This window comes from Lagopus muta, chromosome 20, assembly GCF_023343835.1.
Source record: "Lagopus muta isolate bLagMut1 chromosome 20, bLagMut1 primary, whole genome shotgun sequence".
Lineage (NCBI taxonomy): Eukaryota > Metazoa > Chordata > Aves > Galliformes > Phasianidae > Lagopus > Lagopus muta.
In genome coordinates, this window is record NC_064452.1 from 1,261,792 (window position 1) to 1,268,007 (window position 6,216).

The following is a 6,216-nucleotide window of genomic DNA, read 5'->3' on the forward strand; positions in this document are numbered from 1 at the left end:
TCTGCGGGGATGTTTGCACAGAGTTCTGAGCGAGCCTTGGCTGTCATAAAAGCTCTCTGGCACACAGCGTTTGTCCGCTTTGTTTTTTCCCTCCTCATTTCGGCGGGCCTCAAGTATTTGAGTATCCGAAACCCCTTCGGCTCAATGGAGCCGCGGCCCGGAGCCTCGCAGGAAGCGCCGAGGAGAGCGGCGGCCGCTCGGGAGCGCCGCAGGAGGAGCGGAGCCGCCCTGGAGCTCAGCCGCCGCGCGGCGCCCCGAGGTGCAAACCGCGCGCGGCTCCAGGGCTGCAGCTGGGCGGAGCTGCGGCGCTCGGGGCTGACGGCCTTGGGGCCGCGGGTTTGGTTTTAGGGCCCGGCTGTGCGCGGCGCCCTGCGCTGATGGTGCCCTGGGGGCGCTGGGCGCGTCCTGCCCGATCCCGTTGCGGCGTTGGGGTCGGTGGGCGCGGATGTCTCCTGCCGTATCCCCGGGCGGTGCGGAGCGCTGCGCTCACCGCTCCGGGCTCCGGTCTCGTGCTCCGCGCAGCGCCTTCCGCACCCAGCGCAGCTTTTACGGCCCTGCCGCTTTATTGGTGCCGGGCCGGGCGCTTTATGTGTTTTCCTACAAACGGTTTCAAGGAGAAGGCGATTACCTTATCGCATGCGGTGTGATTTATGGCCGAGGTGGCCGGGGCCGTTCGCGTCCCATGTGGGCTCTGCTGGAAGGGAGGCCGCGTTTCCGTGGGGTCAGCGCGTGGCCAAAAGCAGCGGGGCCGCAGTGGGGGGCCTCCCGTGGCACAGCCCCCCGTGGGCTCCCGCCTGGCGGCTTTAAAGCTCGGGTGGCAGCTCGGGCTGTAAAACCCGTTGTTTATTAATATTATTATTACTATTATTATTTGTATTACAGCCTCGCGGTATCCGCACACCGCGCAGCAGCACCGCTCCCCCCAGCGCCCCGTCCCGCATTACTTCTGAGCGGTGATGCTTCTCCCGTTACCGCCCTGCTGCCGGGCTGCACGTGGGAAGAGCGGGGAGCCCCGGCACGAAGCGACGCCTCCGCTGCAGCGCCCGTCCCTCCACGCGGCTCCTCGGGGACCCGAAGGATTTCAACGGCCTGAACAGAAAGGACATTTAATCGAATTTAATCGAGGGAGGCGCGGCCCTCCGCACGGAGGAGTCCCTGCGGCCACGAGGTGGCACCACGGCCACGGCCCGGCCCCGGCGGGGCCACCGAGCGCGGTGCGGGGTGCGCGGCTGTGCGTGCGGATGCTCTCCGCGCGACGCACGGGGATGCGCTCGTTCCCCTCTCAGGGCCGCGCGGATCCCCCCGGAGGAGCCCGTGGGGGTCGGAGCGACAGCGCGGCTGTTCTCCCCCGTGCCGCAGCCCTTTTGCTCCCCGTGTAACCGGGCACGGCCCTCTCGCCGCGGCCCGGGATCCCGTGCCGGCCGCCGTGCGGAGACCCTTTTGGGGACGGCGTGGGGACAATGCCGCGGACGACACGGTGCTCCACGAAGCTCCCGGCCCGCGGCCTCGCCGCTCCGCTCCTCCCCGCGCTAGGAGATGGGCACGGCCGTTCGCCGCTTGGCGATGGCGCGGAGGCAGCGCAGTGCCGAGCACCGCGGTGCTCAGAGCCGGGGCTGAGCGATGGGCAGGAGGGCAGGGGTGGCTTCCAGTGGCGGGGTCGGAGGGGAGAGGCCGATCCTCAGCCCACGGCCGCTGTCTCCCCTGTGAAATAATGGCTCGGCGCTGTCTCGCAGCCGGCACTCCCGGCCCCCGCTAATTCGGTGATTTTTATCCTGTCCGCCTCCCCCCTCTCCCTCCTGCCCCGTGCGACCTCCGGCGCTCCTCCTCGGGGCAGCTCCGGGGTCACCGCTGACGGATGGACCCCGCACCCCACGTAGGGGCCGGGGGGACCGGGGAGATGTGGAGCCACGTCCCCCTGTGCCACCCACACGTCGTGGCCCACGCTGCCCTGGGGCCCCGCGCTCCTGGCCCAATATGTCTGCCTGGACGTGCTGGCACCCGTCGGCCCCATAGGGTCCCTCGATAGCACCGGCTGTGTTGGCACAGGCAGAGGCTGTGGGGGGCCGGGGCGGGATGGAGGCAGCCAGGAGCCTGGCATTTTCTCCCTCTGAGATGGAAGAAAGGTTTGCAACCAAGGGGCGAAACAAAGGGTGGGGAAAACTGTGTGAAATGTGACATTTGCCCATAAAACCGGGCTGGCTGGTGCACAACTTGCTGCTTCTTGCTTGAGCATCTCCCCATGCTGTGCAGGACCTACGTGCAGTGATACCACCGATGGTGCAATGCCACCACCTCGATGCCACGTGAAACATCCCGGCCCAAAGCCCGGGACAAAGGCGGCTTTGAGGACCCACGGGGCCGTGCTTGGGCAGCCGCTGAAATGTGTGAAACTCGGCTCTCGTCGGGCTTCTTCCTGAAGCGGAACTGTTCTCAGAGAAATATTCCCCTCCACCGGCCCTAATGGCTTTTCTCTGTGTGCCTGCATTAATGAAGGCGAGGCCCAGCCTCATCGGAGGGAAGCCATGCAAGTAATTGCCTGAATTTTTAATTCGGGGTTATGATAGGGGAATCAAAGTCACGCTGCAGTCGCCGCGGTTCCACACCATTGAGCGCCGCAATTTTCCTCTGCTTTTTGCCCTCCTCTCTGATGGACCCTGCTAGGGGCTGAGGCTGCCCCATCCCAGGCTGAGAATGCCACGGGTGGGTCTGGGTGTGGGGTGAGCCCACATCTGGTGGTGTTTGCTGGCCCTGAAAAGACCCCCTGCACCTTCCTGTGCTGTCTGCGGGCTGCCGGGCTGCACTGTCCCTTTGCCATTGTGGCCACACTCAACCCCACCTTCCCAACAGCCGTCCACCGGTGCATGCCACCGTCCTTGTACCAGGGATGGGAACTCACTGATGGGGCACAAGCCAGAGGGTGGCGCAGACAGGGGGCTACGGGTACCCAACTGGGGCTCCTTGCGCTGCACGGATGGCCCTGCAGCCCCTCCAGCATCCCTCCAGCACCACTGCTTTTGTTTTCCCAGAAAACAACCCCGCCTCCCGAGCTGGTTCCAGCTCGCTTCACCTCCTCTTCGCCTTAAAATTAATAAAAAGTCTGTGGACAGGGGGCTGCTCAATAACGCAGAATGGCATGCGCACAATGTGCGCCCCGCGAGGGGGGACACAGCTTTGGAAAGCAAAGGTGCCTCCCTGCCCTGCTCAGGTCTTGGGAATCTGGTGCACTGGGTGTGGGGGGCCATGCCAACAGGCTGAGGACAGCAGGGCTGTGCTGATGGGATGGAGGTGGTAGTGCCACACAAAAGGGATGGGGATGGTAGAGCCGTACCAATGGGATGGGTTGGCAGGGCTGTGCCTATGGGATGAGGCCGGGCCCTGCTGTGCACAGCCATGCGCAGGGAGCAGCTCTGAGCTGGGGCTCCTGTTGGGGAGCCATTCACACAGGTTCAGCCTCATGACCCCATGTTTGGGGTTTGGGCCACTGTTGTGGTGTTCTTTGTGCTGCGATTCCTCAGCAGATAGCATTGTTTGCTGTGACACGTAAGCCTGGTGACAATATGAGCGCTCTGGCACTGATTTCATTTGCACTGCTCTGAGCTCTCCTAGCTTGCCCCGGTTTCAATGTCTTTTTATAGCCCAGCAGAACTTGTTTTCCTGTACCAGTGAACCATAACCCGAGTGTGGGCTGGGAGCTGCAGGGGACACAAGCAGGGTTTGGGGTGGCTGCTCGGTCACGTTTGCACTCACCATGCCTCTGAGAGATCCCACTCCTGGGGGTGCTTGGCCACAACACCCCCTCTGCCTCAGCCTGTGGGGAGCCCACATGGAGCCCCTGCACGCTGAACAGGGGGTCCCAGTGTGGGTTTGGGACTGTGGGTGGGTGCAGGGCGGTGTGTCCCTGTGGGCAGTGCAGGGGAGCTACACGGTGCTGCCCCCCCAGAGCCCTGCAGCTCAGCAAAGGACAGGGGGGCGAAGGCGGATTATGAAAGTGTTTCTTTGCTTTGCTTTTGAGAAAAGAGAACTTCAAAGGGGCCATTTATCACCAGACAAAGAGAGTGGCGAGTTATTTGCAAAGTGTACGGAGAAGCATTAATTATTGGAGCGCAGGCCAGCGCTGCAGCCGGGTGTCCCCCTGCCCGCCTCCCTGTGGGCTCACAGTGTCCCCAGCCCATGCCCTGTCTCCTCTCCTTGTCTCCTCTCCATTGCAGGAGGTGCGGTGGCAGCAGGTCCCTGACTGTGTGACAGCACAGTGCTGCAGCACTCAGTGCTGGGGACACGGCTGGGAACAGGGGACGTCGGGGACCCTCCGGCCAAGCACCCACCCCAAAAGCTCTGTGCCTCAGCGACCACTGGGGGCAGGGGCTGGGCAGCACGTGGTGCCCCAAGCTGGCGTCCCTTGGCTGGTGGCGCAGTGGTACTTGTGGCACTTCCCAATGGCTGCCACCCGCCCTGCACTCTGCTGGGTGTGCAGGCCGGCACACAGCACGGCACAGCTCTGCCTTTCATGTCTGAGCCTCCCCAAACCACAGCTTCCCCTCGCCGCCGCGCGGGGATCAAACGCGGGTCATATTTAATAAAGGTGGGGATGGGAGAAGGCTCCATAACATTACGTCACCTCAGTGCGGGGGAGGCGGGGGCAGGGAGGGAATGCGAAAATCTCGGTGCGAGTGGGGGCAGAGGAGACAACATCTCAGCGTGGGGACTTAATGGCCCTGTGCCGGTGGGAACGCTGTTTCCCACTGCCTGCAGGGTCAGGGCAGTGTGTCTGCATGCGCTCAGCCATTAAATGAAACTGTAAGAAAAAATGAGAGGCAGATACGAAATGCGTGAAGGCGTCCATGGCAGAATTCCCCCGGTGCCACGTGAGTCACATCGGGGCGACTGTGGGAGAAATCCCCGCCTGGAGGCACTGGGCACCGAGCTCAGAGCCGGGGGCACCGCTCAGAGACCCTGCAATGCATGCGGGGATGGGGGAGTGCGGCCGCGGTCCCTCTGTCCCTCTGCCCATCCACTCACACGGCGCTGGGAGCAAAGTCACCACTGCCATGGCTGTGCCCATGCCCGACCCCACCGTGTTCGGGGTTCGGGGCTCATGGCAGCGAGCAGAATGCTTCCAGCCCACAAAGGCACAGAGCTGGTGTGGGGTGGGCAGGGCACGGAGGGTCGTGGTTCCCCATTCCCAGCCCCTGCGCCCTCCATGTGGGAGCTCAGCCTGATGCTTGGATGGCGCCAGCACCTTCCTGCTGGGAAACTTTGTGCTCCCACCCCACGGGGCGCCGCTGCCCCCCAGCCGCGGTGAGCGCGGCCTTCTGCTGAAGGGAGTTAATGAGCTGTGCCCGACAGTGGTGGGAACGGGCAGCAGTGGGGCTCCTGACAGCTCTCAGAGGAGCTGGGTGTGGAGGAAGGGGGAAGAGCAATAGGGTGAGAGATGGACCAGAAAACAATATCCACTTCATTAGCCAGGTGGCTCCGAATGTGTGGAAATAGGACAAAGTCTAGGTCACCCACTGTGACAGAACATTATTATCATGCGATGCCATGAAGCCGTGCAAAGACCAAGTCAAAGCTCACTGGCTCACTTGAAAGGGACAGGGGAGCTGCCCCAGCCCGAGCTGTTCCCAGGCTGTGGTCCCACGCACGGCCCCACGGCACAGCTGAGCCACGGCCAGCAGCAGAGGCTCAGTGATGGGAGTGCGGCTGTCAGGGACCCAGCAGGCAGATATGTGGATTTGAGAACGGGACAAAGGAAGAGCTCTTGGCCATGCTGTTGGGAGTGGGCCTGGGCCCCAGGCTGGGGCCCTTTTTTGCCCTTTCTTCCGTACACTGTGCTGATGTAAAACCAGAACCATCAACACCTGTCTGCCAGATCCCTGCCAGGCATGCAGGGAGGTTTCCTGCTCTTCAACACACAACCCCACATTTTCCTAGTGGGTACGGTGAGGGCAGAGAATCCTGCCCCAAATGGGCTCCTACAGGGCTCAGGGTCTGCCAGGTGCTGGAGGCTGTTGGGACATTTTTAAGATTCCTGGACCCCTCGAGGTTTGGGGCAGTGATGGCTCCAGGGATGCTATGGCAGTCTGAACCTGAGCTGGGAGTGGTGGGCATTGAGCGCCCACCTCCCAAAAGCACAGACACCCATTGCCAGGGCACGGCTAGAGGGCACTGGGCTGCGCAGCTTGCTGGGATGGGAGGTGATGGGTGAAGCATTCAGATGTT